This window comes from Anolis sagrei, chromosome Y (genome assembly GCF_037176765.1).
Source record: "Anolis sagrei isolate rAnoSag1 chromosome Y, rAnoSag1.mat, whole genome shotgun sequence".
Classification (NCBI taxonomy): domain Eukaryota; kingdom Metazoa; phylum Chordata; class Lepidosauria; order Squamata; family Dactyloidae; genus Anolis; species Anolis sagrei.
This window is the reverse complement of record NC_090035.1, coordinates 7050710-7076129: the sequence shown is the minus strand read 5'-3', so window position 1 is coordinate 7076129 and position 25420 is coordinate 7050710. Positions and strand designations below refer to the sequence as shown.

The window sequence follows — 25420 nt, the reverse complement described above, 5'->3', positions numbered from 1 at the left end:
CTTTCCTTCTCTCTTTCCTTCCTTCTTCCCTTCCTTCCTTACCTCCCTCTTACTCCCACCCTCTTCCTTTCCTTTCACCCTTTTGTCTTTCCTTCCACCCTTCTCTTCTTCCTTCCTTTTCTTTTTCCTTCCTCCTAATGGATGTTTAGATGGGAAAAGAGAAGATAGAGAGAAAACATGAGAACCATATTTCAAGATTTAAAAGGGTGTCCCATTGAGGGAGCGGGACTGACTTTCTGCTGCTCTAGAGATCAAGGCACAAGGGAATAATGGTTTCAAATGGCAGGGAAAGAGATTTGATTGGGAAAAATAGGAAGAACATCCTGGAGAGTGGCATAGACTACCTTGGAGTATGGTGGAGTCTCCTTCTCTGGAGATGTTTCCACAGAGGCTGTCTATTGGGGATGCTTTGATTGTGCCTTCTTGCTTGGCAGGGGGATGGATTGGATAGCCCTTTGGGGGTCTCTTCCAATTCTAGGATTTTAGGATTATATATCAGAAGTAGGCAATACTGGGTCTAATGGATACACCTTTTCTCTCCTAACCAATATCTCATCCTGACCGAGGCCAATCCTTTTGGGATCCAAATATTTCTTGTCTTTCCTTCACTTTCTGCTTTCAAAAGAGAAAACGAAGGGGAGGAAAGGGAAGGAAAGGGACTTGGGGAGAACCCCCTCCTTCCTGGCCTGCCCACCCCACCGCGGCCCACCATGCGATCCCCAAGTTAAAAAGTTTGCCCATGCCTGATATAGCTGAAGTGCAAAGTCTTTCTTCCCCAAACTGTTAGCACTGATGGCAAAGCTCATAAAGAATCCATTTCTTCTTTCCATTTCAGTGTTGAGATGAGTTGGAGAAAATTACACATTGTCACTAAAATCACTCTGGAATTGATAAGACAATTACCTTTAGACCAGAGTCTGTTATCTCTCTCTCTTAAGTAATGTGTCCTACCCTCCAGAATTGGTTTCAGGACAATATTATATCTCTTTCTATACGATTCTCTCTCAATATTTTATGAAAAGATGCAAAGAGCGGAGTCTGAGTAAATGACTGAAAAGGCAAGTATGCAAAATGTGAGAATCAATAAGCTCTCCTTTGGCAGCTTGGACCGCTTTTGCGACATTAATCATTTGGAACTTCAATTCAGTTCCTCGCTGCTGACTTCTCTCTTCAATTTATGAAATATAGAGGTGCATGCCACCTAAGCAGATGTGTTTAATAAATTAGATAGTCTTGGTCCCATTTCGTAATAGTATCCCCAATAATACAGGATGTTTTGCAGACTTTGATGTCTTTTTTAAAAAACTAATGCAAGCATTGAAAAACATTAAATAAGATGGATGTAATTTTTAAAAAATCTTTCCAGCCAGCATTTCTCGAGAGTCAAAAGGTAATAAAGCCAATTATTATTTAATGAAGATACATCTTTCTCCCAAACATTGCAATACTGGAAGGAAGGTATTATCTTGGTGATAGAAGTAAAAGAGTAAGGAACTAAAATTAGTCTTGCCTTAGCTATAGTGTAATTAAGTGGAAGGATGTCATTTTGGGCTGGCCAGCTTCCATATGTAATAACAAGTGGTCTGTTCCAAGGCAAAAGAGGCACCGAGAGTACATGAAATACATCAACTTGCCTAATTATGAAATTAGTAGTTAATCATTTAATGAAACTCTCCAAGAAACAAACATTTGGAGTCCGTTGTGCTTAATTGTACTGACCCTCATTCCATAGACTTTCTATTTAGTCTTATTGGTTTTAATTCTCTGTCAATATCACTTCATAATATTGTTGGGGAAGTACTTGATCTCAGAGTCAGAATAATAATATTGTCAAGGCAGAAGCTAAACAACACGCAGACAAGCCATCATTTTAGTTTTGTCTGTAAAACATATGAAAGTCACTTTACCCAACAATATGTGTGAAGAGTAAAATATAACGCAGAAAAGAGGGGGACAGAAAGTGGTTGGTCATTTGAGTGATGTAGGAAGAGTGTGGAGGTGGAAAAGCAAACAAGCAGAAAGTTTACAAATGGCAACCTCATAATTAATAATTATGTTGCTAACTCTGACATTTCCAACTCTGACAAGTTGAAATTAAATCTAGACAAGACAGAGGTACTCCTAGTCATAAGATTGAACACGGTATAAGGTAACAACCAGTGTTGAATGGGGTTACAGTCACCCTGAAATTGCAGGTCTGCAATCTGGGATGATCCTGGATTCATGCTTGGCCAATGCTGCGTTTGGTATTCCTCTGGATACAGGCCAATGGAGACTCCACCTCAGACATCAGAAGAGCTGCAAGACCAAGAACAAGCCACGAGAGTAAAGATGAAGATCCACCCAGAGGAAAAGTGTTCCTGCCATACATCAAGGGAACCACTGACCGCATAGGGAAGCTGATGAGGAAACACAACATACAAACTATCTACAGACCCACCAAAAAAATCCAACAAATGCTACGTTCAGCAAAGGACAAGAGGGATCCTCTCACCTCTGCAGAAGTTTACCGTATTCCATGCAGCTGTGGACAAGTCTACATAGGGACCACCAAACGCAGCAGCATTGCCCAGACACAAATCAAGGAACATGAAAGGCACTGCAGACTACTTCAACCAGAGAAGTCAGCCATAGCAGAGCACCTGATGAACCAACCTGTACACAGCATTTTATTTGAGAACACAGAAATGCTGGACTACACCAACAACCACCATGTCAGACTACACAGAGAAGCCATTGAAATCCACAAGCATGTGGACAATTTCAACAGAAAGGAAGAAACCATGAAAATGAACAAAATCTTGCTACCAGTATTAAAAAACTCTAAAATTACAACAGCAAAACAACAGAGAGTAAACTATCAGGCACATCAAATCATTCTCAACAAAAGATTCCCCCCAGGCACTTCCAAGCCATTAAATGCTAATCAAGGTGGTCAGTTGAAACATTCACACCTAGCTCCAGCAGACAGAAGTCCTTTGTCCCACCCTGGTCATTCCACAGATATATAAACCCATTTTCCTACTTCCAACAGACCTCACTACCTCTGAGGATGCTTGCCATAGATGCAGGCAAAACGTCAGGAGAAAATGCCTCCAGAACATGGCCATATAGCCCGGAAAAGCCTACAACAAACCAGTGATTCCGGCCATGAAAGCCTTCGACAATACAACAAGATGAGTTCATAGCAGACAAGATCACTCTGCTGGCTGTTGAATTGGATCACACGTCGGACACTTCCCAAGTTTCTAGGACTGTGTGATGTATCGGCGAATGATGCATGCAGATCCCAATAAGGTGGCCGTTTGCAGTTGGCGGATGGTAATTTTGTCAGTGCCGATTGTGTTTAAGTGCAGACTGAGGTCTTTAGGCACTGCACCCAGTTTGCCGATCACCACTGTGACCCCTTTACTGACTTGTGCCAGAATCTTTGCAGTTTGACCTTTAAATCCTGATATAATGTCAGCTTTTCCGGTTGTTTCTCTTCAATCCTGCTTTCACCCGGGACTGCAACATCAACAATCCATATTTCGTTTTTTAACACGATCGTGAGGTCAGGAGTCTTATGCTCCAAAACTCAGTCAGTCTGAATTCGGAAGTCCCAGAGTAGTTTGACGTGTTCATTTTCTGTAACTTTTTCAGGCTTGTGATCCCACCAGTTCTTTGTTGCAGGCAGATGGGATTTGTGGCACAAGTTCCAATGAATCTTCTGAGCAACGGTGTTGTGCCTCTGCTTGTAGTCTGTCTGCGCAATCTTCTTGCAGCAGCTGAGGATGTGATCTATTGTTTCATCTGCTTCCTTGCAAGGTCTGCATTTGGGATCTGTCATCAACTTTTCAATTCTGGCTTTGATGGCATTGGTTCTAATGGCTTCTTCTTCTTCTTCTTATATTATTATTTATATGAACTTCTACTTATAGAAACATTTTACATTTCCCCCTGTGTTCATTTGGAGAAATTAAGTATAATGATAATTGTGTGCGTGTGTGTGTTGTACATCACATAATTGGTGTCACCCAGCTGTGCAGCTGAAAAACTAGGTAGTAATAAACCTGGGATCAGGTCATCATTATGCTGTCTAGACCTGGTTAACAACCTTGCTGCAGTGTTTTGGTCCAGGTGTAGTGTCTGGGCAGTATTCAAAACCAGACCCATATAAACTGTATCCGATTAATTTGAGGAAGAGGTTGCCGAGTATGCAAAACTGTGGCAAGACTAGTAAATCAGTGAATTTATTGTTGCAGCTACAGATGAGTACACAGTAAATCAAAACATATAAATCAAAACATTATAAGATACTTTCAAATGGAATGGGGAAACTAACTTTCACAAAACCTGGAAGAAATCCTACTCTAATAAGTGATCCCAATATTCCAGCAAATTCACAATCTACAATTTAAGCTCAGTGTCTCATATCATACAATTCTCTTTCTAGTTTTAAAAGCTAACAAAACTAGCATTTGGCCATGTGACAAAGGGAAGACATTTGAGTCTAGGAAATTGTCAGAAAACTAATTCGATGCCCTTACCCTTGTTAATGATACTCCTCCAGCATTTAAAAGTCCTCCAGGCGGGGCTTTGCAATACATTGAAAATATCTAGATAAATAAAAATGTAATGTTCGTTTGTGGGATTAACAGAACTCAAAAACCACTGGACGAATTGATACCAAATTTGGACACAAGACACCTAATAACCCAATGTATGCCCTTCACTAAAAAAAAAAAAAGATTTTGTCATTTGGGAGTTGTAGTTGCTGGGATTTATAGTTCACCTACAATCAAAGAGCATTCTGAACCCCACCAACGATGGAATTGAACCAAACTTGGCACACAGTTCTCCCATGACCAACAGAAAATACTGGAAGGGTTTGGTGGGCAGTGTCCTTTGGTTTTGGAGTTGTAGTTCACCTGCATCCAGAGATCAGTGTGGACTCAAACAATGATAGATCTGGACCAAACTCTACACAAATATTCAATATGCCCAAATGTGAACACTGGTGGAGTTTGGGTAAAATAGAATCTTGACATTTGGGAGTTGTAGTTGCTGGGATTTATAGTTCACCTACAATCAAAGAGCATTCTGAACCCCACCAACGATGGAATTGAACCAAACTTGGCACACAGTTCTCCCATGACCAACAGAAAATACTGGAAGGGTTTGGTGGGCAGTGTCCTTTGGTTTTGGAGTTGTAGTTCACCTGCATCCAGAGATCAGTGTGGACTCAAGCAATGATGGGTCTGGACCAAACTCTACAAGAATACTCAATATGCCCAAATGCGAACACTGGTGGAATTTGGGGAAAATAGAATCTTGACATTTGGGAGTTGTAGTTGCTGGGATTTATAGTTCACCTACAATCAAAGAGCATTCTGAACTCCACCAATGATGGAATTGAACCAAACTTGGCACGCAGAACTCCCATGACCAACAGAAAATACTGGAAGGGTTTGGTGGGCATTGACCTTTGGTTTTGGAGTTGTAGTCCACCTACATCCAGAGAGCACTGTGGACTCAAACAATGATAGATCTGGACCAAACTCTACACAAATATTCAATATGCCCAAATGTGAACACTGGTGGAGTTTGGGTAAAATAGAATCTTGACATTTGGGAGTTGTAGTTGCTGGGATTTATAGTTCACCTACAATCAAAGAGCATTCTGAACTCCACCAATGATGGAATTGAACCAAACTTGGCACACAGAACTCCCATGACCAACAGAAAATACTGGAAGGATTTGGTGGGCATTGACCTTTGGTTTTGGAGTTGTAGTCCACCTACATCCAGAGAGCACTGTGGACTCAAACAATGATAGATCTGGACCAAACTCTACACAAATATTCAATATGCCCAAATGTGAACACTGGTGGAGTTTGGGTAAAATAGAATCTTGACATTTGGGAGTTGTAGTTGCTGGGATTTATAGTTCACCTACAATCAGAGAGCATTCTGAACCCCACCAACGATAGAAATGGGCCAAACCTCCCACACAGAACCCCCATGTGGGCCACAGCAATGCGTGGCAGGGGACAGCTAATAATGGTGCACTGATGAAACTGACCAGTAGTCCCAGAACTACCTTTAATGTCAACGAGGCTCTAGATTGGCAGGCCGTTCATCATGAATGTGGCTTACTTGCATGTATGCTGGTACAAAATGGAAAAAAATAAATCATATAAGGTAATAATAAGACTTCCCATAACATGCTGAGCACTCTGGGAAGATAGTGACAAAACAATACGTGAAATATTTTGGATTGGAAGTTCTTGGGGTGTGGGTGGGAGGGTTACTACACAGGAATCTTGGGCATCCTAATTCTTGGTGCTTTACTATTTCAGGACTTTGTTCCCTTCCCCTGCTGAACCCTGAGAGTGTAGTTGACTAATTACCAAAAAGTACATTTTTATCTAAGAATGATGGCATTACATGCAGGACTTTTAAATGCTGAGCCAGAAATCATGACTTGTGTGTATGTTCCATCTACTAATGAGGAATAGGAATACATTTTCAGAACTCAAGCTAACATGTTTACCTACTGGCTTTCTTTCCAATTATATCAGTAGCAGTATCTAACTAAATCAAGGGTCCTCAAACCTTTTAAGCCAAGATCATGGTTTCTCAGACTGTGGGGGGCTAGAGTATAGTTTGGAAAAATTATGAATGCTTTCCTATGCACAATGCACATATCTTATTTGTAGCGCAAAACAAACAAACAAACAATGAAAGAACAATACAATATTTAAAATGAAGAACAATGTTAAGAAACATAAATGTACAAGTATTTCAGTGGGAAATGTGGGCCTGCTTTTGGCTGATGAGAAAGTCAAGTTAATTAGGACTGTTGTTGTTATGTACCTTCAAATCATTTCAGACTTAGGGCAACCCTACGTCTAAAGATTAGGGAGGGGACCAAGTAAATGATCCTGGAGAGCTGCATCCAACGTTTGGGTCTTTGTTTGGGCTGGAATGTAGACATTGAGGGCTATAACCTCTTTCACAGAAACTGAACAAAGGGGAGAGGAGGCGGAGTAGCCTTATATGTCAAAAACTGTTATGCTGCAGAAGAGATGCAAGAGAGCAATCCGGGAAACCAGCTTGAAAGCATCTGGATAAGAATCAAGGGAATTGGGACTCAAAAAGATGTCATTGTAGGTGTCTATTAGAGACGTCCAAGCCAGGATGAAGAACTTGATAAAGTCTTCTGCCAACAGTTGACAAAACAGGCACAGAGATGTAGTAGTCATGGGCGATTTCAACTATCCCGATATTTGCTAGAAAACAAACTCGGCCAAGAGTACAAGGTGCAACAAATGGAAATGAGTTTGACACCCCTGCTTTAGAGAATTGCAGTTCTCTCCAGAAAAGGTTGAAAAGCTCTCAATGTGAATGGGATAATACTGTTAGGTTTATATTTTTTTCTGGGCTTCTGATGGTCATCTGGTCAGCAGCTGTAGTAACAGAATACTGGACTGAACAGGCTTCTCATCTGATCTCAGACATTCTTCGATCATCTCAGGACAGAGCAATATAGTAATTTTTCAAAGAGTGTTTATAGGTCTCATTTTAAAAATTAGTTTGGAGCTGCTGTCCTACTTTTACAGTTCCATCACTTTTCAGTTACCTTTCCTACCACCCCGCCACCCCCTGCGACAACGCTTCTTTCATCATCATTGTTGTGAAGAACTAGTCATTATTGGGTCAAAGATGTTTTCATCTCTGAAAGGAACTCTTACTGAACAATTTTTGTTTGTTATCAATGCATGTGGTAAAGCAGAATGGCAGGCTGGGGTTTCTGAAAAGGGTTTCGCTTTGAGATTTGACTGTTGCGGCAGAGTCAGCAGATGCTGAGGCTATATTGGGGACAGGCATGTAGCCAGGGGGGGGGGCTCGGGGGGCTTCAGCCCCCCCCGAAATTCTCATGGTGGTTCGCGAAAAGGCCTTACTGGTGCATTATTTAAACTGTTATGTTATTAATATCATGATTTGATCACCATTCTCAATATATCCCATATGCATGGGGGTATTGGGGTAATGATACAAAAGGTTTGCTAGGCTAGACCCTCTTTCACTCAGACTCAGCCCCCCCCGAAACTCAGCCCCCCCCGAAACCCCCCCTGAAAATTTTTTAGCCCCCCCCGAAACGAAATCCTGGCTACGGGCCTGATTGGGGATGTGTAAGGCATAGTGTTGCATTAATTTTTGATGGGATGCTCCGGCGGTTCGGTTGTACCATTTGGGAGTAGCAGGACAGAACAAAAGAGGCCAAGTTCTCCAGGGAACAGGCACCAGAGTGCGAGGGTCACCTACATCCAACTTGTCAAAGGGCTTTTAGCCCATAACATGGAGGATTTTGTAGATGTTTACCCTTCATGGATCAGTTTTACTTTGGACCTGATCACATTAAGTGATAGTTCGTTTCTGACCTTGTTTGCATAAGCATCTCGACAAGTCCCATCAAATGACGTTTGTCCCCTGTCATTGTCAACCTAAGAGTCCCTGGTGGCACAATGGGTTAAACCAGTGGTTCCCAACCTTCCTAATGCCGCAACCCCTTAGTACAGTTCCTCACGTTGTGGTGACCCCAAACATAACATTTTCATTGCTACTTCGTAACTGTAATTTTGCTACCATTATGAATCGTAATGTAAATATCTGATATGCAAGATGTATTTTCAAATCCCAAATACCTAATATGCCCAAATTTGAATACTTGTGGGGTTGTGGGAGGGATTGATTTTGTCATTTGGGAGCTGTAGTGGCTGGGATTTATAGTTCACCTACAATCAAAGAGCATTCTGAACACCTCCAATGATGAAATTGAACCAAACTTGGCACACAGAACTCCCATGACCAAGAGAAAATACTAGGAGGATCTGGTGGACATTGACCTTGAATTTTTGGAGTTGTAGTTCACCTACATCCAGAGAGCATCATGGACTCAAACAGTGATGGATCTGGACCAAACTTGGCACAAATACTCAATATGCTGAAATGTGAACACTGGAGGAGTTTGAGAAAAATAGACCTTAACATTTGGGAGTTGTAGTTGCTGGGATTTATAGTTCACCTACAATTAAATAACATTCTGAACCCCGCCAACAATAGAATTGGGCCAGGTTTCCCACACTGAACCCCATGACCAACAGAAAATACTATGTTTTCTAATGGTCTTTGGCGACCCCTCTGACACCCCCTCGCGACCCTCACAGGGGTCCCGACCCCCAGGTTGAGAAACACGGGGTTAAACCCTTGTGCCGGTAGGACTGAAGACTGGCAGGACGTAGGTTCGAATTCGGGGAGAACACAAATGAGCTCCCTCTGTCAGCTTCAGCTCTTCATTCGGGGACTCCCACAAGAATGGTAAAACATCAAAAACATACGGGCAACTTCCCCTGGGCAACGTCCTTGCAAACGGCCAATTCTCTCACACCAGAAGCGACTTGCAGTTTCTCAAGTTGTTCCTGACATGAAAAAAAAAATCATCAAATTCACGGAGAGGTGCACAAAAGGTGTCAGAAACTGAGCATTTGGGCATGGGTTTTATATCATGTTTTTTTTAAAAAATATAAATCACATGCAATGTGCTGATTTTATGTGTGGTCACCGAAACAATAAGCATTCTGTCTGTGGGCAATCCCTGTGGACCCCGGGATTTGTCATAAACGGAGTCGTTGTCACCATTTGTCTCTAACTGCATGATGAGAGAAGACCTCCATAATGGCTACTTTGAAGTCTTTAGTCCTTTATCATCAAATCATCAAAGTCATCGAAATAGTTTATTGTACAGGCCCAAGGCCGTATGAACAAAACACCACATGCACACAATAATACCCTATAAGAACAAGGCGAAAAGATGGCAGTGTAGCTGAAGCTGTGTTTCACTCCCTTGGCGTCTCCTGTCCTAACCTTCTGAGACACACAAATGAAGAGGAATATTGACAACAGTCTGATAAGTTTATATTAAGTTTACTCTTATCATAAGGGGAACATTGAACCTAACTAACCTGCAACATACTACTAATTAACTCGGAAGAGCAAAATTGGTGGGAGTGAGAAACTAAACTGACTTGTTTTGACATTCCAAGGAACGGAGGCAGAAGCAAACACAGACTTAAAATCAGTGTAGTGGATACGGCAAAAATTAACAATTATTCTATTACAAGTAGTCACTTGTGATCACTCTTTCCTGTCCTGGTGTTCTCACTTTCATGGTGGCTTCAAAGTAAGAAGCTTTTGTTTGCTGTGAGCTTACTCTAATGCTGAAGAAGAGTAAGAAGGAAAAGAAGTAAGGTGCAAGAAACAACCAAGCAAGACAGAGCTTGAAGTTTGGGAAATACTTACAACTTAAAGAAAATTGACATAAAGTTTCAAAGACTGGATATACCTGGATTTGCTTTAATTTGGATGCGTACAAAACTTAAGCAATCTATTCTATAATGCAGTGGTTCTCAACCTGGAGGTCGGGACCCCTCAGGGGGTCATGAGGGGGTGTCAGAGGGGTCTCCAAAGATCATCAGAAAACACAGTATTTTCTGTTGGTCGTGGGGGTTCTGAGTGGGGAGTTTGGCCCAATTCTATCATTGGTGGAGTTCAGAATGCTGTTTGATTGTAGATGAACTATAAATTCCAGCAACTACAACTCCCAACTGTCAAGGTCTATTTTCCCCAAATGCCACCAGTGTTCACATTTGGGCATATTGAGTATCCGTGCCAAGTTTGGTCCAAATCCATCATTGTTTGAGTCCACAGTGCTCTCTGGATGTAGATGGAACTACAACTCCAAACTCAAGGTCCATGCCCACCAAATGCTGCTAGTATTTTTTGTTGGTCAGGGGAGGCCTGTGTGCCAAGTTTGCTTCAATTCTATCATTGGTGGAGTTCGGAATGCTCTTTGATTATAGGTGAACTATAAATCCCAGCAACTACAACTCCCAAATGACAAAATCATAATTTTTTGAGTGATGGTCACTCCTTGTGTAGTGAAAATGTCTTGTTGCCAAATTTGATGTGATTTCATTTGTTGGTTCTTTTGTTTTTAAGGTACTCATTATGCACAGAGCATTTATATATATATATAGATTAGTATTTCAATGGGAAGTATGTGCCTGGTTTTGCCTGATGAGATAGGATTGTTTTTGTTGTTGTTGTTGTTGTTGTTGTATGCTTTCAAGACTTAGGTTGACCCTGAGCGAGGGCTGGGTAAATGACCTTGGGGGGCCGTATCCAGCCTTTGGGCCTTAGTTTGAGGACCCCTGCTTTAAACAGTAAGAAATTGGTGTGATGAGAGGTGTATGCATCCTGTCTGGATCCTGAATGCATCCTGTTGTAAAACATTTTGGATGCATCTGATTAAGCGTTTTAAAGTTTACCTGTGATGAGGTCCTAACATGAAGTTACGGCTTCCATGCCAGGAATTGTCTTGCTTGACTGTGACTGTTCTATTTACAGCATTGGTTCACACACCAAATGTAATGGGAATCCAATTCAATCCCAAACCAAAGAGCTTTATGAGCTTTGTCATGTTTAAACCCATCTTCAAAAATACAGGCCATTTCATTTTGCTCCCTTTGTCGGTAACCTTTCAATTTTTTTCTGTTCAGGAAATTTCCAGGGAAAAAAGATCTGCCCTGTTGTATGTCCCTGTGTCTGTCATAAAGGAGACAAATGTCCCCAGTATGCTTCAGCAATCATTCAATATTATTTTGTCATCCACAATCTAATTTCAAGTAGCTGCACAAATGTTTAGGGACTGAGTTATATCTGTACAACTAGCACTATACCAAATGACTCTTGCATACTATGATATTTCATGCTCTTTTTGAGGTAGTTAGTACACATGAACACTTCAAGGAAGGAAAGAAAGAAAAACTTCATTCATTGGTCTTCTAGTTGAAGAAGTGATAGAATAACTGTCATTATCACTCCTGCTGCATGTACATTGGTTGGGGCGAATTTCTCATATTTTCAAGTGTCAAACAAAATTTGGAAACCATTGTTATACCTGTATTATACAATTTCCTCAAATGAGGAGATTAAGAATGAACACACAATGCTTATCCATGATATAACAAAGCTAGGTCCGAAGGGTTTCTTTCACTGAAGCTTTAGGTGCTCTTACTACCTATGACAGAGGAAACCAGCTGATTCATTTTAAGAACAGACAACCATCCCAAGCTCTGAGGATGACCTGGGAAGGAATCCCACTAGAGCATTGCAATGCACCAAAATACCTGGGAGTCACTCTGGACCATGCTCTGACTTACAAGAAGCACTGCTTGACTATCAAGCAAAAAGTGGACATTAGAAATAATATCATATTTCTTATTTATTTATTTCGAGCATTTCTACCCCGCCCTTCTCAACCCCTGAAGGGGGAGTCAGGGTGGCTTACAAAAGTCACAATTCGATGCCGGCAATACACATAGTAAGATAAAATACATAGCAGCAACAATTATAAAACAATTTAAAACAATCCAGTTATACAGTACAACTAATAAAAACCAATCTAGTGATCAACATTCGCCAAGCTCAAAATCCGTAAGCTCATTCCGCATTGTCATAATCCTATCCAATTCTGTCGTCATTGTCCTTTGTCTGCCAGATTACCCAAAGTCCTGGTCCCATATCCATGTTTTTAGTTTCCTTCTAAAAGAGAGGAGGGAAGTCACTAACCTAATTTCCCCGGGAAGCAAATTCCACAGGCGAGGGGCCACCACCGAGAAGGCCCTGCTCCTCGTCCCCACCAACCTCACTTGTGATAGAGGTGGGGCCGAGAGCAGGGCCTCCCCAGAAGATCTTAAGCTCCGAGGTGGGACGTAGAAGGAGATGCATTCTGACAAGTACTCTGGGCCAGAACCGTATAGGGTTTTATAGATCAAAACCATCACTTTGAATTGTGCTTGGAACTGGATCGGCAGCCAGTGGAGCTGACATAACAGAGGGGTGGTATGCTCCCTGTATGATGCTCCGGTGAGTAATCCGGCCGCCACCTGTTTGACTAATTAAAGTTTCCGAACAGTCAACCCGACGTAGAGTGCGTTGCAGTAATCTATTCGGGATGTAACAAGAGCGTGAACCACTGTGGCCAGACTTCCCAAGATACGGGCGCAACTGGTACGCAAACTGAATGGCACAACCTGGGGATCACAACCAGACTCTGCTGCTGAATATGCATGCCCAGTGTCTCATCATGCTAAAACAGTAGATGTGTCTCTTAATGAGACATGGCGCATTAGCACAGGATGTCTGCGCACTACACCACTAGAGAAATTACACTGTTTAGCCAGTATTGCACTACCTGACATCCACCAGGAAGTAGCTGTCAGTAATGAAAGGACCAAGGCAGTGACATCCCCGGCCCATTCCCGGTTCAGATATCAGCCAGCATGCCAATGCCATAAATCTACAGAGACACTTGCAGTAACACTTCAGCAAGCGAGAGTCCAAAAGTGGCAGGCTCAAACCCAGAACCTGATACTGAATAAGAGATTTCCCGCAGAGCACACAGAAGACTAGCCAACTTGGAAAACTCTGAACAGACTGTGCTCTGGCACCATGAGATGCAGAGCCAACCTTAAGAAATGGGGCCACAAAGTGGGAGTCCACGACATGCGGGTGTGGAGAAGAACAAACCACAGACCACCAATTACAATGCAGTCTGATCCCTGCCACATGCACAATGGAGGACCTCTTATAGCGACACCAGAGGCACTCCAAGTGGACAGGTACTGGTCAAAGGACATTTAATACAATGCCAAGTTTTTGAACTGGGTTTTCTCAAATACATCACAACTGTACCCTTGGTTTGCTCCTGATATGATTAGTAATAATAATACTGATCCAGAAGCGTTCCCTATCTTCTGCGGAAGAGAAGAAGTGCTCTAGAACCTCATAGGCCACGCAGTGGCTCTGTGTAAGCATTTGCAGAAAAGCTAGGATCTTATTTCTTTTGAAAAGAAATCTTATATCATATATAATATGCAATTACTATTTCCTGTTATTAAATCAAAATTCCCTACAAAGTATTTTGCAAACTTTGCTTTTTTTTAATTTACTGTTTTTAAAATACAATTGGTAAACCCTTTGTACCATTTATATTCGGTTTTGACACCCCATATCTATATATTTATTTGCACTGAATTTTCGAAGCCAGTAGGGATTCTTTCCCAACCACTTTATTTAGACCTGGCACATGCAATTAATCTTTCTTTATCTCTAATCATTTTGCTGTTACTTTCATTGGAGTGATTTGTTTCCTATCTCTGTTGCTGCGCTGGAGTTGATATGTGGCGATAAGAGCGTCTTAGAGGACACAAAGAAGGAAAATAGAAAATTGAATTTACCTTGCAATCATTATACAAACTGTGACATACATCAATTATGTATGCCATCCAGGCATATGTACTCTTGCACAAACTATGCTGATTTGCTGGAAGGCTTACATAACGGCAGTGCTTGATTTAGAAAAGAAAACCCAGAAGCCGGCTTACTGTGGCAGAAAGGCTTTTTATGTCCTGAGCATCGGAAGGATGATGCACTCGTGTTCAGAGAGAATTCGTAAATAAAAATGAGCCTGGAGTTCCAAAGGAATGTAAAGATCATCTAGTCCATGCCCCTGTTGTGGCGGAAAGCCTCTCAGGAACCCTGAGAAGTTACCCTCCAGCTTCTGCTTTAAAAAACACAGTGAATGGTATTGATTTAGAGTATTTATACCTGTTCTTCAGCCACAAAGGCTCCAAGAGTGGCTTACAAATTATTCATTTGACCTCAGGTTTACAATCTAAAGAAGATGCAGCAGAGAAGGAAAAGGGGATGGCGATAAGAAAAGAGATTGCGGAAGTCCAGTGGGCAGTGTTGTTTTCTCCCCCCAAGACCAGGACAGGGACAGTTTAAGGGTCTTTCATCTTCTTTTTTTAGGAATCATTGAGCTCTTCTTCCTTCCAATCCCTCCCACATTTCTCCATGAACGTGGCTTTAGTCTCTGTTCAACCCAAGGTAGTCCTTCTGGGAGACCTACCTTGGGTTGGACAGAGAGTAAAGTTGCTTTCATGGAGGGAGAGGGCCTTCTCTGTGGTTTTTTTATTTGTCGTGTCAGATCAACCAGTCAATTATATTACATTTCTAACAGAACAAAGCAAACAAACAGATAAAATACAACATTTGTGAGTTTGGTAGTTGGTTAAATGTCCTTTGACCAGTATCTGGCTACTTGGAGTCCCTCTGGTGTTGCTGCGAGAAGGTCCTCCATTGTGCATGTGGCAGGGCTCAGGGTGCATTGCAGCAGGTGGTCAGTGGTTTGCTCCTCTCCACACTCGCATGTCAAGGGTTCCACTTTGTGGCCCCATTTCTGAAGGTTGGCTCTGCATCTTGTGGTGCCAGAACGCAGTCTGTTCAGCGCCTTTCAAGTCGCCCAGTCCTCTGTGTGCCCAGGGGGGGGGGGGGGAGTCTCTCATTTGGTATCAGCCATTGGTTGAGGTTCTGGGTTTGAGCCTGCCACTTTTGGACTCTCGCTTGCTGAGGTGTTCCAGCGAGTGTCTCTGTAGATCTTAGAAAACTATTTCTAGATTTAAGTCTTTGACGTGCTGGCTGATACCCAAACAGAGGATGTGCTGGAGATGTCTCTGCCTTGGTCCTTTCACGATTGGCTGCTACTTCCCGGTGGATGTCAGGTGGTGCAATACCGGCTAAGCAGTGTAATTTCTCCAGTGGTGTGGGGCACAGACACCCCATGATACTGCGGCATGTCTCAGTAAGAGCCACATCCACTGTTTTAGTGTGGTGAGATGTGTTCCACACTGGGCATGCATACTCAGCAGCAGAGTAGCATAGCGCAAGGGCAGACGTCTTCACTGTATCTGGTTGTGATCCCCAGGCTGTGCCAGTCAGCTTTCGTATGATATTGTTTCTAGCACCCACTTTTTGCTTGATGTTCAGGCAGTGTTTCTTGTAGTGGTGGCCCCTTGGCTTTGGAATTCGCTGCCCGGAGAGATTAGGTAAATGCCCACCCTGTCAATCTTCAAGAAGAGCCTAAAAACCCAGCTGTTTCAATCTGCCTTTGAAGAATGAATATAATCCCCACACCATGATCAGCTCACCACAATATATCCACCGATGCACTTCACCTCATCCTTTAGTGATATTCACCCCATTACTTGGTTCCTATCTGAAATCTCCTACTAGCACATGCATCTCACCCAGGGTTTTTATACTTTTATATCTTATTCTACTCCTTGTAACTCGGGCCAGTCCGCTGTGCTTTATCCTTGTTTTCTCATTTCATTTTCTATATTTGATTTTGTATTAATTTGTCTTGTTTACAGTTCATTTGATCTTATTATTTGCTGTATGTATTTTATTTTGACTTGTAATTATTTTGGCCTTGGCCTCATGTTAGCCACCCCAAGTCCCCGTTGGGGAGATGGTGGTGGGGTAAAAATAAAGAAGACTAAGAAGATGATATTAATATTACTACTACTATTATTATTATTATTGACACAAAACCACAATATGTCACAGCAAACAAGTTCTGTGAGAGGAAGCCACAGGGAGGAGGGAGCAAGCTTGTTTTCTGCTTCCTTGGAGACTAGGACGTGGAACAATGGCTTCAAACTACAAGAAAGGAGATTCCATCTGAACATGATAAGAACTTCCTGACTGTGAGAGCCGTTCAGCAGTGGAACTCTCTGCCCCGGAGTGTGGAGGAGTCTCCTTCTTTGGAAGCTTTTAAACAGAGGCTGGATGGGGGTGTTTTGAATGCAATATTCCTGCTTCTTGGCAGAATGGGGTTGGACTGGATGGCCCATGAGGTCTCTTCCAACTCTTTGATTCTATGACCTCTATGCTGGATTTTGTATCACAAAATCACAAGTTGAACACTTTCCAAGCGTCTAAGTCTGTGTGATGTATTTTCAAATGATGTGCGCAGATCCAAGAAAGGTGGCCTTTTGCAGTTGGCAGATCGTGATTTCGTCAATGTTTATTGTTTCTAAATGCTGGCTGAGATCTTTTGGCACAGCATCCAGTGTGCCGATGACCTCTGGGACCTCAGGGGTATTGTGTCTAGGAGAGTCAGAAATATAATTGTTGTTATTATTATTATTATTATTATTATTATTATTATTATTTGAAACACAACAAGATGAGTTCATAGCAGACAAGATCACTCTGCTGGCTGTTGTATTGGATCACACGTCGAAGACTTCCCAAGTGTCTAAGACTGTGTGATGTATCAGTGAATAATGCGTGCAGATCCCAGTAAGGTGGCCTTTTGCAGCTGGCAGATGGTAATCTCGTCAGCGCTGATTGTGTTTATGTGCAGGCCAAGGTCTTTAGGCACTGCTGATGACCACTGGGACCACCTTTACTGTCTTGTGCCAGAGTCTTTGCAGTTCAATCTTTAAATCCTGATATAATGTCAGCTTTTCCAATTGTTTCTCTTCAATCCTGCTGTCACCTTGGACTGCAACACTGAAAATCCACACTTTGTTTTTTAACACGATAGTGAGGTCAGGAGTGTTGTGCTCCAAAACTCTGTCTGAATTTGGAAGTCCCAGAGTAGCTTGAAGTGTTCATTTTCTGTAACTTTTTCTGGCTTGTGATCTCACCAGTTCACTGTTGCAGGCAGATGGTGTTTGTGGGGTTGGTGCTCATCTCCGTTTCTAAGCCGAAAAACCGGCATTGTCCATAGACACCTCCAATGTCATGTAGCCAGCATGACTACATGAAGAGGTGTAAGGCTGCATTAATTCTACAATGTGGATGTCCCCTAGAAAGAAGAAATAACTGTTTTGGCTTTTCAACCATCCTGGTTGCTGTTTAGCTTATTGTCAAATTAGATAGGTCCCATCCATCCTGTATTTGTGGCCAGAATTTTACTTTCAACTCTGTTGAAAACGGAATCCATTGTGTTGTTTTGGCCCAGCATGCATTCTTTTCATTAACTAGAAACATTTATTTCCCCAAAAGCCAACTATAGTGAAGATGGGTGGCGGGATTATAAAAAATACCTTCAGCTTCTTTGAGGCTGTCAGTAAAATTACTGCAGTTACAGGAGTAGGTATAAGAAGATAGTTAAAGGTTAAAATTCCAGGTAATGCATACTATTTACTGTATTATTGCACTAGAAATTTCATTAAAGCTGAATAGTAATGTCCCACAGTAACCGTTTGTTTGGCCTATTAGATGGCTAACCACAAATAACCCATAATAAAGGGCTGTCAGTTCCTCCCAACGCTGCAAGTCCACCCAAGCAGTAAATATAAACTACAATTATTTTTAAAAATCCCATTCTAGGGCAGCTTAATTAGGCTTATATTAAAATCATATGTCAACTAGGCCTTCCTCAGTAAAGAGAGTGCACAAGCTTAACACAACATGACCACATTTTGTTTGCTGTTTTAGTAGTCATATTTTTTAAAAAAAATACTCTTAATAATCATGCATATTTTTTTCAAACAAACAAAAATACCCAGAATGTTTTATATCAATATGACCACTTATGATGTTGCCTGCTGATCATTTATATATTGCTCTCTGATCTTCATGTTAACTTCAGTCCCTGCGTAATTATGAAATTATTTTTTTACCATGTGTGAATTTTGCACAGTTTTCGAGGACTTTCTCAGGTGGTAAGAAAATGGTTCAAAAGTTTCTTGTTTCCTTCAAGAATTAAATTATGAGGGTTGAATGAAAAGTAATGCCTCCACCTTCATTACTTGGGTTTGGATGGGAATAGTTTAATAAATCAAACTCAGAAATCATCCTTAGAATATGCTCTTTAACTACCACTATTCACTTTTCCGCATAATCACTAGACAATTGGATACGTTTCTGCCAACAATGAACAAGTTTTCTGAAGCCGTCACGGAAGAAATCAATACTTTGTTTCCGCAACCAGCGTCTCACAGTTTTCTTAACACCTTCATCAGAAGCATAATGATGTCCCTACACATCTTCAGATGGTGCTAAATCTGGACTGTATGGAGGATGTCATACAGTGGTGAGATCTAGGCTCTGAAGTTTCAAGCCTGTGTGCTTTCATTTCAGCATCCTGGGTACCCATCATGCACAGATCTTCTAACAGCCAAGCAAAGCAATAATGTGACTTTCAAAATCTTGTGAAATGCCGATTATGCTTGAAATTTCTCTCTGAGTGATACAATTATCGTTCTGAATCAATCTGTCAACCTTTTGCTTGTGAAACTCGGTGGTTGCTGTCACAGGACGTCCAACTCTTTGTTTGTCACGTAAGTCAGATGTTCCCACCTCAACATCTTTAAACTTACTCGCCCAACGACACACAGTACTCACATCAACACAATCACCATAAACAGCTTGCATTCTCTGATGAATCTCCTTTGGGGTGACACCTTCTGCTGTCAAGAATTCAATGACTACATGTTACTTAAGTTGCATTGACCGACTGCCTGCGCAGGGTTCCATACTTTGCGCTTTAACAACACAACTGTTCAATGCTAAGGCTTCCTGCCAAAATCGAACTGTAGAGGAGAGTCTAATGAACAAGCCAGTACTTGCCGCATACCAGTACTGCCATCTGTTGAGTTACGAAGGTGAAGGCATTACTTTCAATTCAACCCGCGTAGCATAGAATTGCATCCCTAGAAAGGAGTGAAGCCTTTAGGGACCAAGAGGTCTGAGTTACTTCATTTCCATCAGGCAAAGGTTGAGTATTTTATATCTTGGGCATACTGGTAGTATAGTTATTGTTATGTATGATCGGAATGAAGGGACAAGAGGCTTCCTTAAAATTAAGCCATTTTACATTGTGTTGAAATGAGGAATGATACAGGATACTAACTCGGTTCTTGATCTTTTGCTGCTGTATTTAGTTGTGACCATGTATAATTTTAGCTTGTCCTTCTCACCATGAGTAACATGACAACTCTGCCTGGCAAAAAAAAAAAATAGTAAAAGAAAACGGAAATGATTATAATTGCTTCAGCTGTGCGAGAGCATTTTACAATAAGCAGGGTCCTGTTCCGATTCCAGTTTCTGTCACTTATTTTACAAAAACAGTAGCACAATTCAGAGATAAAACTCGCCTTTCTCTCCACAGTAAAGTCAATTTTGGCAAATAATGAAACCGGAGAAAGGTTAGTAAACTGTACTCCCTCCTTACACTTCTGTCTGTTGCAGTAGGTTGTAAGCGTCAGAACTTGCTGTCTCGCAGTCTTTCTCTCCCAGCATGTAGTTTTGAAAAGGATCTTTTTGAAAAGAGAAAAGGTTAAAAAAAGCAAGGAAAAAAGATAGCAGCCATCAGTTTTTCTGTAGCAATTAAGTCAATTCTCATGGAATAGGAAGACCAAGCGCGTGGGAGTAAAACAAAGCGCGCGAGGCCACATAGCCCGTGCCTGTGTTGTCAGATGTGACACAAGCGGATTCCTCAATATATAATCTATCACAACTTCCAAAGCATCACACTTCTGTTCTCAGCTGTAAGTGGAATTAAAACTAAGGTCCCATGTGGTACTTAATATCAGGAATATTCTGAGTACTTTTGCTGAAATTGAAAAGTGAAGGGTGCTGATAATGAAGAGTAAGAGCAGAGCAAAATATTCCAGGCTATGATAACCAAAGACACAATGTTGGCAATACTTCTCATATCAAAGTACGAGGGGTGTTTTTTAAGTAAGGTCCGTTTTGTTGTAGACACTAGTAGTTCGCGCGCATACCGCAACGAGCGCGTGCGTCGTGTACTGGCATGCCTCGGGAACAACTGTGCTCAGTTTCCGCTCTGTAGCTCACCTGTCCGGTTCTGTTCTGTGCTTTAAAAATGTTTAAGACTATGAACTCACCCGCCGCATGTGAGGTTCTCTCAGTGATACGGTTTTTGTCAGCAAGGAACCTGCCTGCTGCAGAAATTCATCGACAGATTTGTGAAGTGTACGGTGATACTGTTATGAGTGAAAACAAAGTGCGTAAGTGGGTACCACAATTCAAAGATGGCCGTGACAACGTCCATGATGAGGACCGCTCCGGTCACCCTTCTTTGATTACAGACGATTTGGTTATCGGAGCAGGCGGCAAGTTTTTATGAAGAGCGTATTTTAAAATTGGTTCAGAGGTATGATAAGTGTTTGAACAAATTTGGCAACTATGTCAAAAAATAGAGTGAAGTATGTACTTTCAGAAAGTAAATTTACTTTTTTGAAATAAACTTTCGTTGTGTACTTATGTCCCAACAGACCTTACTTAAAAAATACCCCTCGTAGATACATGCTTGTCCACTTTTCTTTCTCAGAATGCTGTCTGTACAATTCCTCCTTTTTGAAGAAGACCCTCTTTTGTAATAATCCTACCGCATCCAAAGAAGCTCTTTGTTTATTCTAGAGCAGTGTGGCCACAAAAAAAAGAATATGCTAGTTGTACATCATCGTTTCACTGAGGTCTCTAAAAAGCCCATCACCAGCAGCCCCATATTTTTGAGTTATGCTAACCAATCTTTTTAGTGACAGGCTCACTCAATGCTTCATTAATTTAGGTACTAGGCTAGAGGATGCTGAGTCATAAAGGTTGTGCCTTTCTTGTGGTACTTCGTCTTGATTTTTTATAAAACCAGAGATTTTATGCCAGCACTACTGAATATATAATAATAAGAACATTTTATTTGTACCCCACTACCATCTCCCCAAGGGACTCGGTGCGGCTTACATGAGGCCGAGCCCAACACAACAATACAAGCGATAATCACAACAATACAAGCAATTAAAATAAAACATAGACGATAAACATATAACATTATCAATAAGACAACTGAATTCTACAATGCCATCTCAGATGGAAAGTTTTGGTTTCCCTGGGATCTCAGTGTCAAAATATTTCAACTAAGGGCACTTTTAAAGGATGTTCTTTTGTTCAAGTTGCATTAAAATGAACAAGAGATGCACAAGAGTAGTTGGTTACTACTTGATACAGCTCTTCCTTTGGTAGGCCATATACACAAGGAATTCCCGAAAGCAGGATCTCTCAGTAATACTGTACACATTGGCCTAAATCCTTAGTTGTGAACCATGAAAATGAACAAAATCTGGCTACCAGTATTTAAAAAAAATTAAAATCATAACAGTAAATAAAGAACAACACTCAAAAATGGGGGAACTCCAGACAAGAAATGTCGAGTATTGACGCTTGCCAGCAGAAGGATTGCTAGATCAGCAGACACTGTGTTCCAAAAAAGGACTCTGCAGGCTTTCAGTTACAACAGAAAACTAAGTTTTACTAAGTACATCTACACACGTCTATCCACAGCAAGCTACAGACAGAAACACCAAGGCAAAAACAACAGTCTCTGAACATCTGCTTATCTATCTTCGGGCTGAGACCAGTTCCTCCCTTCTCTTCCCAGCAAGAGAACACGTTATCTCATTTCTGTCAAGGTTACATTTCACAGTCTCAGCACAGTATTTCTAATACACAACTGAACTGAATAGAATCCATCTTGAAATACATCTTAATCCATCTTGAATTACATAGAAACACATTGAAAAACACACATACATAACTAAATAATCCTGACAAGAAACAATCAGGGACAACTAATCACCTCCCAACAAAGGCAGTAAGAAGCCACACCTTGAAACTGCTAGGCCATCAAATGCTAATTAAGGTGGTCAGCTGAAACATTCACACCTACCTCCAAGAGACAAGAGTTCTTTCTCCCACCCTGGACACTCCACCCTCCTAGTTTTCCTAGTTTCTTTGTTTCCAACAGACCTCCAAGGATGCCTGGCATAGATGCAGATGAAACTTCAGGAGAGAATGCTTCTGGAACATGGCCATACAGCCCGGAAGACTTATAACAACCCAGTGATTCTAGCCACGAAAGCCTTCAACAATGTTGTTAGTTTTAGCTAGAATAAACCCATTTAAACGAGCAAGATCTGCATTTGTGTTGACTCACAATTCAAGAGCTGATTGAATAGATCTACTCTAGTTTGGATTAGGAAACACAATGTCAGACATGGACTGAAAGTGGCATGTTCCATGTTTTGCACAAGATTTAGTGTTCTATATGTTGTCCGTGATTAAGTACTGTAAAGCGGATACGTCATGCGGGCATAGCTAAAAATACCTTAAAACTTTGTCACTTACTTGTTGTTTACATCCTCATTATCTCTTAACAAAGAAGTGCTTTGCAAGTTTACAAGGAGGGGACATTTTATGTGAGCTGAATCCTTCCATTAAAAGGATATGTGACAAGTAGCTGAGGCAGCCATTTTTCAAATGTAAACACACACATATAATTTTCCTTTTGGCAAACATCTTAAAAATTTAAACATGCAGAACTGAAGGACTGTAATCTTAATGAAAAAAATGCGATTCCCTCCTCCCCCAGTGATATATAACAAGCTAATGGTGGCAATCCTATTTTTATGTGCATCAGTTGCAAAACTCCTTTCAATTTTAATGGAGTTAGATTGCAGATCAAAATAAGCTGTATGTAAAGTTTTATGTGTGTATAACTTCTGATATTCACATCCATAATTTGCTAGGAGTGGGAGGTATGGACTTGTGCAAGTTCCTTCCTTCAGAGGAATCTTTAATGTTGGAAAATATCACCTTTGAAAGAATTGGAGTCCACATTGGCAATTATTTCTAAGTGGTCTACTTAAAAGCCAAGCAAAACTGCTTACAATTGTGTGCTGCCTTTTTAGCGACAAGCTGTCCATTCATTCTGGATTACTATCACAATGCAGATAAAAAGGTATGGCTGCCATTTGCTTCTGAAGGTGCTACTTCTTCCATAAGACATAAGGCAAAATGAAATGTTTGTTGTGCTCCAGGCCTGGAAACACCTATGTCCATTGCATCACAACTCAGTCTGGGAATATAAGCAAACAGTTTATTGTAAAAACATATAAAACATATAAAATCAGGAATAAGAAAGGAAGATATATAACCCCAAAAGGTTTAGTAACAGGTGATAACCAAACAATAATTAAAATGGGTTGTTGTAGGTTTTTTCGGGCTATATGGCCATGGTCTAGAGGCATTCTCTCCTGATGTTTCGCCTGCATCTATGGCAAGCATCCTCAGAGGTAGTGAGGTCTGTTGGAACTAGGAAAAAGGGTCTATATTTCTGTGGAATGACCAGGGTGGGACAAATGACTCTTGTCTGCTGGAGCTAGGTGTGAATGTTTCTACTGACCACCTTGATTAGCATACAATGGCTCGACAGTGCCTAGAGCAAACTTTTGTTGAGAGGTGATTTGATGTGCCTGATTGTTTACTCTCTGTTGTTTTGCTGTTGTAATTTTTGAGTTTTTTAATACTGGTAGCCAGATTTTGTTCATTTTCATGGTTTCCTCCTTTCTGTTGAAATTGTCCACATGCTTGTGTATTTCAATGGCTTCTCTGCATAGTCTGACATGGTGGTTGTGAGAGTGGTCCAGCATTTCTGTGTTCTCAAATAAAATCTAATTAGGCAAAGGTTGTCCCCTGACATTAAGTCCAGTCATGTCTGACTCTGGGGTGTGGTGCTCATCTCCATTTCTAAGCTGAAGAGCCAGCGTTGTCCATAGAGACCTCCAAGGTCATGTGGCCGGCATGACCGCATGGAGCGCCGTTACCTTCCCGCCGGAGCGGTACCTATAGATCTACTCACATTTGCATGTTTTCAAACTGCTAGGTTGGCAGAAGCTAGAGCTGACAGCGGAAGCTCACGCTGCTCCCTGGAATCGAACCTGCGACCTTTTGGTCAACAAGCTCAGCAGCTCAGTGCTTTAATCCACTGCGCCACTGGGGGCTCACAAAATCTAATTACCTCTCAACAAAAGTTTGCTCCAGGCACAGTCAGCCCAATGTATGCTAATCAAGGTGGTCAGTAGAAACATTCACACCTAGCTCCAGCAGACAAGAGTCTTTTGTCTCACCATGATCATTTCACAGATATATAAACCCTTTCTCCTAGTTCCAACAGACCCCACTACCTCTGAGGATGCTTGCCATAGATGAGGGCAAAACGTCATGAGAGAATGCCTCTAGACCATGGCCATACAGCCCGAAAAAACCTACAACAACCCAGTGATTCCGGCCATGAAAGCTTTCAACAATAATTAAAATGTCTCATAAAGTTCCAGAGGTGACAAAAACCAGGAACAGCCAGAAATCACTGATATAGCATAAGCCCACAATCAAGAAGGCATAACTAGTAAAACCTGGACAGGAATACAAATTGTGACTTAAACCAGAAACAAGAGAATTCAAGTTTAGTTTGTCACTCTAACACAGTGTTGCCTGAACTGACCTTAAGGTAAACAACTTGTTTAATAGACACCCATGAAATCATTCCATTTCCCATGAATTTGCTTCACAACTTTCCCACATAATCTCTCTGAACAATGCAATCTATTTTCAGTTTAGATTTGTAAATGAAGACATTTTTTTTATCTCTATAACT

At 41.3% G+C, this 25420-nt stretch overlaps 1 protein-coding gene across 5 annotated transcripts in view; it reads left to right on the top strand.

Moving 5' to 3' along the window:
- The window catches only part of LOC132772495 (protein sidekick-1-like), a 1018253-nt gene that overhangs the window by 340633 nt on the left and 652200 nt on the right, over positions 1-25420 (top strand). The gene's annotated exons all lie outside the window — the stretch shown is intronic.